At 43.9% G+C, this 12,639-nt stretch overlaps 1 long non-coding RNA gene across 1 annotated transcript; it reads right to left on the bottom strand.

Annotated features, from left to right (window-relative positions):
• Window positions 1-680: 680 nt before the first annotated feature.
• On the bottom strand, window positions 681-5,029 carry LOC149354711 (uncharacterized). The gene is made up of 2 exons (XR_016289676.1): window positions 4,642-5,029; window positions 681-753 (listed from the first exon to the last, which is right to left on the bottom strand). It is a non-coding gene; the product is annotated as an uncharacterized LOC149354711 (long non-coding RNA).
• Window positions 5,030-12,639: the final 7,610 nt, after the last annotated feature.

Genomic DNA, 12,639 nt, shown 5'->3' with positions numbered 1-12,639 from the left:
TCCTTCGGTGTCCTCCTCGCCTCCTCTGCTGGGAGCCCTCCTGGTGCTAGCTTGCCGGCTTCCCCCGCCACCTCAAGCCGTTACTAAGGCCGTTGCGTTGCAAGACACTACGGGCCTGTGGGCCCGCGAACTCCGGGAAACTGTTTGTGCCGCGAGCGTTCCGGCCTACCCTCGGCGCCGCAGGGTGGCGGCCTCTTCGCGAACGCGGGGCTCATGTTCAGCCGAAGACGCACTCCTCTCGAACTTGACATATTTATGAGGGTCACGGCTGTCCCCAGTCAAAACGCACTACAGGAATTTACGACAGAAAACTTCTGTAGTCTGTCGTATTTTGGGCATGTAGTATTTCTGTAGTCTGTCCTCTGTAGTCTGTAGTGTCGTACTTCTGTAGTCTGTCTTCTGTAGTGTAGTATTTCTGTAGTCTGTCCTCTGTAGTGTAGTATTTCTGTAGTCTTTCTGTAGTGTAGTATTTCTGTAGTCTGTCTTCTGTAGTGACGTAATTCTGTAGTGTCGTATCTCTGTAGTCTGCCTTCTGTAGTGCATTTGTGTAGTGTGTTGTATTCCTGTAGTCATTACCAAGTACGCTTTATTTGTCAATTAATATGCAGCTACAGAGCAGCAGTCTGACTCTGAACATTCGATGCATTCCTGCAGTACAGCCAGGTATAAAAACGCCTCACTTGGAGCAAATCGACTATTTATTTACATATATACAGAATTTTTCTTCAGCAGGTCTCTCTTGTTCAGACTGTCCTAGGTGAAGAAAAAGAACAGTGATATATATAGTATGCATACACAACAAATGCATGCAAATGTTACAAAAGTCATACAGTGGAATCTTGATTATGCATTCCCCTTTCATGCAACGATCCACATTTAACATCAAATTGGCACGGGCCCGACGTAAACCCATAGGAATAATGCATAAAGCCTCAATTATACATCTGAAGAATATGCACACGCCGCTTCATACGATGGCTGGCGGGAACCGTCCGGAATGTGAGAGACATTGGCATGCAGAGCACTTTACTGACAGAAGTGACGTCAACCAAGCTGTTTCCAGATAGAAATCAAGATGCAGACGTGCATGCAACGTGTGACCAAGTGCATCATGGCCTGTAATGACTGTTCTGCCAACGGCTCAGAATGAGTCCGTGCATGCAACCCGCATCTATCACTGCGAGGCGGTCCGCCTTGCCCGTTTTTCCGCGCGCTTCACTTACGAAGACGTTGCGGGAATAAAAACTGCACGTTCATACCACCATAAAGTTATTGTAGAGGCGGTAAAAAGAGAAGACATTTCTGTGATCGCTGGTGGCTAGTTCAAAAGCGCTTCTCGCTACACCTTGAGTAAAGCACATGTTAGGCCTACAACACCAAGCAAGCGGTGTACTGTCAGCCGGCAGAACGCACATCACTGCAGAAATCGTGCCAAAGGTGGACATTGCGCTTTCTTTTTTCCTTTAAGATACGAATTCTTAGTACAACATGAACTGGTGGGCGAGTTGGTCTGACATATCTTAGTGAAGCAGCACAACGGCACAAGGCCAAGGGAAGAAGGGGACAAACAGCGCTGAACTGACAACAAATGTTTATTCCGGATGCTAACAGCATATATATACTCTTTTGCACCTTAGAAAAAACAAAGAAACAGAGAGCAGCAGAAAGTATCAATCCCAGTCATTGTGCGCATGCAGCTGTATCGCGTGTACATCGATCATTTGAAATCAGGAAGTTGTGCTCTTTCACCGAGATGGCAACGGAAGGAGTGCTGATACAATTCACACCCAGCTTCATGATCTCAGATGCCTCAATAATCTCTCGTGTAAGCTTATCCTTGTGTTTGGTAACAACTTGGCTGTTTTTGAATTCTGGGTAACATGAACAGTCACGACAGTGAGTACCTATGTGGCGGGCCGCGTTCTTGACATTGTTTGCGTGCTCTTTAAGTCTTTCATTAAGACACCGGCCAGTTTGGCCGATGTATGACCCACCACACTTCAACGGGACTGAGTACACCACGTTGTCTTGGCATGGCACATACTTCATCCTGTGGTTTTTCTTGCAATTATGACCAGATTCCGATCTTTTATCCGGGCGATTAACTCTCGCACACAAGCCACTCAGTCTGACAGGAGCCGAAAAAACAACATCAACTACAGCCTTTTTGCCTATTCTCTTCAAATTGTGGGACACAACATGAACATAAGGTATTACTGCCAGATTTTTTTTTTGCTTGGAATGGGGGACACAGCTTTGCCCTCCTTCAGCTTTTTCAATATCCCTTCTGCTACTGATGCCAGAATATGAAGGGGGTATTTTGCGTCTGTTAGCCTATCAACCTGATTGGAGAAACTAAATTCAAACTTGTGTGGGCAGGATTTTTGCATGGCATTTTGAAAGCATGACGCCACAATGCCTCTTTTAACAAGCTTCGAATGGGCAGAGCTGTATGGAAGTAAGGGCTTTTTACCCCTAGGATCAAATGTCCAGCATACATGGAAATCAGTAAAATATAAGGTCAGATCAAGGAACTTAATGCGATCATTCACAGCCACTTCATGCGTAATTTCCAGCGGCGAAAGCACTTCACAGAATATCGCACACAGGTCATTCACTTCCGCAGCGAAGCTGGCCGGGTCACAATCTAGTAAAATTAGGTAATCATCTACATATCGGAACACTCTTGCAACTGTTGAGCTCATGAGTGATTGTTCGAGTGCCCTGTCAAGCTTAGCAAGGAACATGTCACTTAGCAATGGAGCGATGCAAGATCCTATGCAGATCCCATTCTTTTGAATAAAAACAGTTCAAAAGATTAGGAACTGCATAGAATCTTGCATCGCTCCATTGCTAAGTGACATGTTCCTTGCTAAGCTTGACAGGGCACTCGAACAATCACTCATGAGCTCAACAGTTGCAAGAGTGTTCCGATATGTAGATGATTACCTAATTTTACTAGATTGTGACCCGGCCAGCTTTGCTGCGGAAGTGAATGACCTGTGTGCGATATTCTGTGAAGTGCTTTCGCCGCTGGAAATTACGCATGAAGTGGCTGTGAATGATCGCATTAAGTTCCTTGATCTGACCTTATATTTTACTGATTTCCATGTATGCTGGGCATTTGATCCTAGGGGTAAAAAGCCCTTACTTCCATACAGCTCAGCCCATTCGAAGCTTGTTAAAAGAGGCATTGTGGCGTCATGCTTTCAAAATGCCATGCAAAAATCCTGCCCACACAAGTTTGAATTTAGTTTCTCCAATCAGGTTGATAGGCTAACAGACGCAAAATACCCCCTTCATATTCTGGCATCAGTAGCAGAAGGGATATTGAAAAAGCTGAAGGAGGGCAAAGCTGTCCCCCATTCCAAGCAAAAAAAAAATCTGGCAGTAATACCTTATGTTCATGTTGTGTCCCACAATTTGAAGAGAATAGGCAAAAAGGCTGGAGTTGATGTTGTTTTTTCGGCTCCTGTCAGACTGAGTGGCTTGTGTGCGAGAGTTAATCGCCCGGATAAAAGATCGGAATCTGGTCATAATTGCAAGAAAAACCACAGGATGAAGTATGTGCCATGCCAAGACAACTTGGTGACTCAGTCCCGTTGAAGTGTGGTGGGTCATACATCGGCCAAACTGGCCGGTGTCTTAATGAAAGACTTAAAGAGCACGCAAACAATGTCAAGAACGCGGCCCGCCACATAGGTACTCACTGTCGTGACTGTTCATGTTACCCAGAATTCAAAAACAGCCAAGTTGTTACCAAACACAAGGATAAGCTTACACGAGAGATTATTGAGGCATCTGAGATCATGAAGCTGGGTGCGAATTGTATCAGCACTCCTTCCGTTGCCATCTCGGTGAAAGAGCACAACTTCCTGATTTCAAATGATCGATGTACACGCGATACAGCTGCATGCGCATAATGACTGGGATTGATACTTTCTGCTGCTCTCTGTTTCTTTGTTTTTTCTAAGGTGCAAAAGAGTATATATATGCTGTTAGCATCCGGAATAAACATTTGTTGTCAGTTCAGCGCTGTGTTTGTCCCCTTCTTCCCTTGGCCTTGTGCCGTTGCGCTGCTTCACTAAGAGATTCTTAGTACAGATACTGCTACCTGCTTCTGCGTAGTGACAGCGGTTTTAGAGAAAGTTTGAACAGAAAGACATGTCGCTGGCATGGCCGTATACTGTGCACTGCACATCTCCGAAGGGTTGTAGTAGTCATATTCCTGGCGCGCCGTTCATATTTTTTCGAGATTCATCCGACATCTACTTAATGTGCAGGAACAGAGCGCTCGCCTGCCTTGTCTAAAGCCGCCTCTTCCACGCTGAAAAGCCTGGCTGCGTGCGGTCTCAGAACAGTCTGCTAATGTGGTCCATAAGTGCTGTTAACAGTCTGGTTCATAAATATAATCTTCTGTGCGTCATCTCAGTAGCAGACTATCCTTAAGCAGAACTTGGGTAAAGCAGTATCTCACTATAGTAGGCAAATTCCAGTGCGATTTGCAGGTTATTCCAGTAACTAAGTGTACCATACAGACAGTTAGGAAATACAGTCAAGTTACGAGTTTTGTAAGCACATGAGCTTACCCAATCTATTCATGCATATAACAAGAGACTATTGGCTTGAACAGATATTTACCGCCGCAGGCCACAGCACTTCTGTGCCAGGTAGCGCGTCACCTTCTTGTGGTACTTTTGGAGATCCTCAGCCGAGCAACCCTTCAGCTTCAAATAATGCCAGAAGGAATCTGCACAGATGGGGTAATAAGTAATGTTAGTGTGGTTGAATATAAAAAATGAGCAGATCGAATAATGAGCATTAATACACCTAACATAGGTTGTCAGTTCGAATCCGTGCTGCAAGAAAGGCTCTAACTTAACTAGTAAGTTTATGCTGCACGACAGGCTGAATCGTATGACACCATCTGGTACATTCATGCCAAACGGTTCACCCACTAATTTTACAGGAATGTCGTGACTAAGCAGCCAGACTTTAATGCCTGCCAGACAGATATACATATACTGATCGATATAGTTTTGTTTCGAGCTGTGGTGCTCGAGCATCACACTGCCACCTGCTATTATTTTATTCCATTATCTAACCACCTCGGCTCCCATGGCAACTACTGGGATACACTGCTGCATTGGAGGCTGCCAACTTGGGTTCTATCCGTGGAATCAGCACAACTCAGGCTCAAAACGCAACCAGGCTGAGAACGCAACGCAATGCTCTAAAATTACTACCTCGGGCTAATAGCTCTGGGAGCAAAGCTTCACACACTGGTGCATAATATTATACTTCAGATACACCCAGCAAAGCAGTAGAGAGAAAAGCCCTTTGATGAATAACAAAATTTAGCTGGAGTTTAAAAACCCACTTGCACTCTGCGTAGGTTTGGGACTTGGGGGAAAATGAGAGGTGCAGGAAATTGCAAAGGTTTTCAAGCAATTTCAACAAAATTTCAAAAATTATACAGCCCCTGAATTAGGGATGGCATACATCAAAGTGGTGACAAATGGAGTGACAAAGTTCCTTACACAGTGTGTGCACTGATGAGAAATGAGGAGGTTTTAGTGCTTATCTGGGAGATTAACAGCAAATAAAGTTTATTGCGCATATCTGCTGCCTATGAAAGGCTAACCGCCGAATTCAGAAGTGCGCCTCAACTCGATACTCCGTCTCCACTCTGTGGAGTGGAGAAAACAACTGCTCTTCCATTTGATGGGCAGTTAGGATTGAAGAATGCCACTCGGCATTTCTTCAGACAAGGAGCTGCTCTAGAGACCTTCTTCCAACTGCCGTCCCTCGAGGAAGCATGAAAGGCAAATGATGATGAGAATAAGGCGAAAAATTGCCTTTGGCTAGAAAAAAGCATGGCATGGCTATTATGTGTCTGTTTTATCACGCTGCACCACCTTAAGAACACAAAGAACCTCACCGTTTATTAGCCTAGTAAAACATCTTTCGCAAGCTGCCTGACGAAAGCAACAGAGAAAAACTACCGGAAATGCTTGCACATCTGGCAACCTTTGCCACCAATGATGTAGCGTCTATGTAGGCATTTACGAATGGTGTAAAAACTGCCGTTCGTCAACTTGTGGGAGGTTTCGCTGGCCTGCAGAGGCCAGCGGCGAAGCTGAGAAGTACCAAAATGGGTTTGGATTTATGGGGTTTAATGTCCCAAGTGACTCAGGCTATGAGGGATGCCATAGTGAAGGGCTCTGATAATTTCATCCACATGGGGTTCTTTCACGTGCACTGACATCGCACAGTACACAAGCTTCCAGCATTTTGTCTCCATCAGAATGCGACTGCCGCGGCCAGGATCGATCCTGTGTCTTTGAAGTCAACAGCTGAGCACCGCAACCCCTGAGACTGCTTCATCATCAAATTATGCATTACATAAATGACACTGTATCACAGAAAAGGACTAACAGTCATGGCCAAACTGTAGTTACAGCCAAAAGTTGGCACCGTGAACCTGCTCCCCACATCCAAAAGCTTAGACAGCTTCAGCCAACACACAGGAATCAGATTGTCTCCCAAACCCCATGACACTGCCTCCCAAAGAAGGTGGCAGCCAATAAGTGGGCAACAAAAAAGTAAACTGTGGGTAACAACTTGAACGTCTTGCATCACGCTACAAGGTGATGTGAAATTTGAGGAAAGGCCCCAAGAAGCACATAATTTTTAGATTTTCAGAGCACTCTTAGCCCTTTAAATGCCAAATGTTTTCCTAAAAACATGCCAGAAATTTTAAGCAATCAATTTTTTTGTGTACATTATTCTTGAAGCCACTTCATTGCATACACATGGGTAGCTGCAGAGCAGTCAGCTCAATGCACCGATTGTGGTTGACAGCACTCAGACATACAGACAAGGGACAGAAACAAAAAAGATGATGGCACAGGCACTGAACTTAAAACTTTTCCCAGAACTGCCGACATACTGCATAAATACCCACACCACAGGCACCAACACGCAGCGATTTATGCACTCGTGGTAACAAGGAGTGGTATGAGAAGTAGTGGAAAAACAACAAAAGCTAGAAGCAAAAACCAGAGGACACAGCACAGGATAAAACCAGAACAAGGTGAGAGAAAAATTTATAAGCAAGTCATTTTTAAAAGACTGCCAACAGTGGATAGGTTTGACCAAAAGAATATTTAAGAACTGGTCTGATAAAATGGAACTAAAAAACCTTATACACAAACACAGACCAAGCGCAGTGAAAAAAAAATGAAGGAGAAATGGCAAAAAACACGGAATAGAAGCAAAATGGCGATTGGGTAAGCAAACGAGAATTAAGCAACAAGCGAAGGTGAAGTGTGCTAAAGGATAAAAGGGGAATAAAAACGCGCATGAGCCACAAAGGTGAAGCCAACAATTAAGATGGTTAAAGTGGAAGATGACGTACAGTGAAGCCGAGAGATAAAATATAAAAAAGTTAAATTCAATAACCAGTATGAAGGCAAAAATCAAGGAAAAACACCAAAAGAGGGAAGTTGGCAGAAGAGGCAAGGCATGTAACACACATGTAGAACCAGGGCTAGATCAAGTACGTCCACAAAGAAAGGCAATCCTCCGAGTGAAACCAAGCGTGTTCTTTACATTCACCCCGGAGCCTGAAAATCTCTGCGGCTTCCACCATTGCATTGCGTCAGCTTATTACGGGGCTCTATTAACACAGTGGCTTTCTCGAACTTTGGGCAGCATGGCTTTTTTGCGTCCCATTATCAGCAGTGGACTTGCAGGTACCTAAGAGATGTACCCGATAAACCAGTGTAATGCTCTCTTAGCCTTCCATTGATGCCAATGTATACCTTGCAGCAAGAAAAAGGGATTGAGAAAGCACTTCTTGTGCATGCCACTAAGGGTTTCTGTGCAATGCGGTGCAGCCTGTTTCTTTTTTTCTTTTTCATTGACGATCCTAGAGAGGTGTGATAGGTGATTGGAGGGGTGGGCAGCAGCAAAGAAAGCATCTACTCTATCTCTCGAATTTTCTAAAGGTAAATTTCACAGAACCTTAAGAAAATCGGAGAGAAAGCAGGAGTAGACATTGCGTTTTCTGACCCCCTAGCACCTATTGCAGTTGCGGAATCCTAAATGAAAAAAAAAGACGCTGCACCACGCAGCACAGAAAACCCTTAGCGCCATGCGCGGAGGGCGTTTAATCAATCCCTTTGTCTTGCGGCAAGGTATACATTGGCATCAATGAAAGGATAAGGGAGCATAAGATTGATTTATCGGGTACATCTCTCGGGAATCTGCCAGTCGGAAAGAGCAAAACCGCAAAACTATCGCACAGAGGCAGGTGACAACACAAGGCCGTACTGACAACTGAAAATTTATTGAAGAACAGCAGTGCTTATATAGACAAGTCGCGTGTGTAATCTGCAAACAATCGTAAAGAGGAAAAAAATTCAATGGCAACCATAGAGCTGAGCAAATATGACAATCACCTGCTCAAAAACGAAACAAAAACAACCGGGGGAAACACCGACAGAAATGCTAATTTTCCTGAAAAATGAACACAGTAGGCGTGCTGACACACTTATCTGGCTCCGACCTCAAGATGGCAACAGCCTCGACAATTTCTCTTTCCAACTGCTCCTTTCTTCATCCAATAATCTGTGTGCAGTTCAGTTTGGGATAGCAGTCTACAATGAGACAGTGAGTGGGACGGCAAACGCCTCCGGGTCTACTCAAGGAACACGCATACGCGTGCAAAAAAATGTGTAAACATCTACCACTTTGGACGATATAACTGGCCACAGCTGAGGGGAATCTTGTACAACATGCCCGTTGGTGGTACTTTTTGAATGCCTCATGCCATGTGCAACGGGGGTGGTGTACACGATTCCTCTCAGCTGTGGTCGATTTTATACCGGCCAAATTGGTAGATGGTGAAACACTCCCTTGCAAGAGTATTAGCATTCCTTGGGTAGGCCCGGACGACCTTGCCTGCCTGTCCACTGTCCCAGTTGTAAAGACTGTTAACCTAAACTGAACTGCACATTATTATTGGATGAATAAAGGGCCAGTTGGAAAGAAATTCTCAAGGCTGTTGCCATCCTGAGGTCGAAGCCAGATAGGTGGGTTAGCATGCCTTCTGTGTCCATTTTTCAGAAAGAATTAGAATTTGTTTCCCTCCCTAGGTTGTTTTTGCAACGATTGTTTGCAGATTACATGTGCAACTGATCCATATGAGCACTCATTTCTTCAATAAATGTTCAGTTGTCGTACCACCTTGTGTTTCGCCTGCCTTTGTCCCATCCTGTTTTGCGGTTTTTCTAACGATTACCAACCAACTGGCCTACAAGCACGTCCTTCTAAATCTGCAAGTCCATTGCCAAAACTGTGACCGAAAAAAGCCATGCTACCCATGTTCAAAAAAGTGCCATTGTGTTAAAAAAGCACCAGAATAAGCTGAAATGACAAACTGGTGGGAGCCGCCGGGATTTTGAGGCTCGAGGATTAATGGGCAAGAACACCCTCGGAAAAAAAGATTGCCTTTCTTCAGGATCTGTTTGACCTAGCCCTGGTTTTATAAACATCTTGCATGCCTTGACTTTTCTGCCAACTCCTCTATTTTCGTGTTTTTGTTTGCTTTTATCTTTAATACTCATTGAATTTCATCTTTTGATATTTTATCTCTCTCTTGTTTTTACAGTAGCTCATCTCCCTCCTTTAGCCATGTTAATTCTTGGCTTCACCTTTGTTGCTCATGTGCATTTATTCCCCTTTTATTCTTTCAGTTTTTTAGCTCACTTCACCTTTGTAGACCAATTCTTGTTTGCTTGCCCAATCACCATTTTCTTTTCACCGCATGTTTTTTCTTGCCATTTTACTTTTATTTCACTGCCCTTGATCTGTGTTTGCATGTAGTCTTTTAGTTCCGTGTTATCAGACCAGTACTTAAAGATTTTGGTCAAACCCTTCAACTGTTTCACGTGCTGGTGGTCTTAAAATTGACTTGCTTAAAACTATTCCTTTAACCTTGTTATGGTTTCATCCTTCCCTGCTCTATAGTCTTGGTTTCTGTTTCTAGTTTGTGTTGTTTTCCCACTATTGGCCATATCACTTACTTGTTACCACGAGTGCATAAAATTGCCACCTGTTGGCGCCTGTGTTTTGGTTATATATGCAGTGTTTCGGTGATTCTGGAATAAATCTGTAGTCAGCACCTGTGCCCTCATATTCTTTCTTTCTGACCCCAGTCTGTGTTTCTAAGCTCTGTCAACCACAAAAGATCAGCACCAACTAGACCGACAGCTTGTCCTATTCAAGCTCAATGTGTACTTTTCAAAGAAATGCTATGGCGAAAACACTGTACTTACAGTAAAGCCTGCTTCACTGAGCGAATACCACTGGCAATTCGCAAATTCCCAGCCTGCTCCTGGTTGCTGGCTCAAGCCGCACGCAACTTTGTGGCTTGCCCGACTTCCACGCTACTCTTGGTCCCTTGAAACTGAAACATAGAGGGATGAGTGAGAGATATCAGATTTGATATTCTTGCATTGCTGCAATGACTAAGAAAAAACGATATTTTCCATAAGAACAATTATTATTTCACACTAGCTTCGCAGAGTAAACCTCGTTTATCACGACCTCGTTAACACTGACATACTGCACAGTCCCAGCCTGACTGCATCTAGTTCTATGGTGTCATATGCTTGTTAGCTATGAGCCCTTGGCCTTGCACCGGTTAATACAGACAACCTCGGAACGGGCAATCAGCTCCGAGCTTTTGAGTCATAGATACTCACAAGCTCAGTGGTCCCAGGGGTTCTAGAAATATTGGCAGGGCGACACAGTAACAAGCATTCCGCACCAGTTGCTCTCGCTTCATTGCAAAAAAACTCGCACAGCAGACCTGTCCTCCATTTTGCAGTGTGAAAATAATCAAATTCAAAGCATGCGCACAAAATGTGGACCTCTCTTCGAACAGAGCTTCATAAATACGGGTATAATTATTGTAATTAAACCTACCTGCAGTTTTCAATTTATCCTAAAATTTTATGCAACTCGACGAGCAATAAAAAGGAATTAAAATAGCCAGCACTGTTTAAACAATATAGCTACGAAGAAATACGAGACGTATCCACTACACTCCAGTGGTTCTTTAGCTTCATGCATTATCAATCTACACTTTCTTACAGGCACATTTGCACGCGAAAATGGGTTTAACCCAATCTTGATGAATCTTTCTGGAATGCAACAATCAGAAGAAACCAGTTTTACTCAAAAACAAAGGGCCCTATACACTGCATCACAAGGCGAGCTAGGTGCACTTAAGTCTACAGCCCCCTCCAGAAGTCTCCAATTTGCCTGTCCTCTACAAGTTGCCGGATCCCTGTCCGCTGCTTGTCGAATTTTGCTATCCCGCCTTGCTAGTTCTCCCACTGCCCTTCTCAAACTCTTGGAATTCTGTTGCTCTAGCAGATCATAAGCTATTGTATTATTTTTTGTTTTAGCACTACACACTCCATGGCAACAATGCTGGATAATGTACTTTAAATAGGTTTGTAGAGCGTGCAAGTGGCTCGCAGCTTGACGAATAGGTGAGAAAGAAACGCGGAGCCTGACAAATAGGTGCGAAAAAAACGTGGGTTATTTGGAAGAAATGGGCTTGGGCAGGAGATGTAATGCAAAGGCAAGATAACCAGTGGTCCTTAAGAGTGATGGAGTGGATTCCAAGAGAAGGCAAACGTAGCAGGGGGCAGCAGAAAGTTAGGCGGGCGAATGTGATTAAGAAGTTTGTGGGGATACGGTGGCCACGACCGGCAAAGGACAGTGTTAATTGGAGAGACATGGGAGAGGCCTCTGCCCTGCAGTGGGTGTTAGGCTGATGATGATGACAACCTAGTGAATTTGCCTCGCAACAACCGCTGCAGCCTGATATTTTGTAGAGCAGCACAATGGCCTTCATTTTTTGAGTGGTGAAGTATTCAGCATTTTGTTTCAACCATGAGTGTAAAGGGAAGACGTTTTATGTTGCACAAAAAGAAAGGAATTACATGCATACTGGGCTTTGGAAGAATGCCCTGTGGACATTACAAAACACTGCCATCCTTGCTTTATCTCTGCCAGGTAACAAAATTCATTATTCTCCAAATACTTTGGACAGAGACAAGCTGCCGTGCACTCATTCGAGCTCAGTGGACTTTCCCTCAAACCAATCTTCAGTAAATAATATCAGGATTAGGCAAAAGTAACTGCAGTGTATTTTAGTGAGTCAGCGCCTTTTACAGAAAGTTTTGGAAACAGAAAAGTTTATGAGCTTTGTGAGCACATGATGATTGCCCAATCTATTTACATAGGCAAATGGGAAATTTGCCTTCCTATTCAATTTATGCACATTCAAACGATATTTACCGCTGTAGGCCACATCAGTTCTGTACCAGGTAGCACATGCCAAAAAAAAAGCCTCGACAGCGTAATAAGTAATGTGTGGTTGACTATAGAACTTAAAATCTAGGCCATATCTCTTGGATCTAAGCTTGACATATTTCTGCATAATACTATACTGCAGATACAAAAAGCAAAGCAATAGAGAGAGACAGAGAAAGTTTACTAATGAAATGAACAAAATATTTAGCTGGCACTTAAAATCACTGACCTGTTACTCAGCAT

Source organism: Amblyomma mixtum, chromosome 3 (genome assembly GCF_055824585.1).
Source record: "Amblyomma mixtum isolate Tamu chromosome 3, ASM5582458v1, whole genome shotgun sequence".
NCBI classification, from domain to species: Eukaryota; Metazoa; Arthropoda; class Arachnida; order Ixodida; family Ixodidae; genus Amblyomma; species Amblyomma mixtum.
The sequence above is the reverse complement of the archived record's forward strand: the minus strand, read 5'-3'. Positions and strand labels throughout refer to the sequence as shown.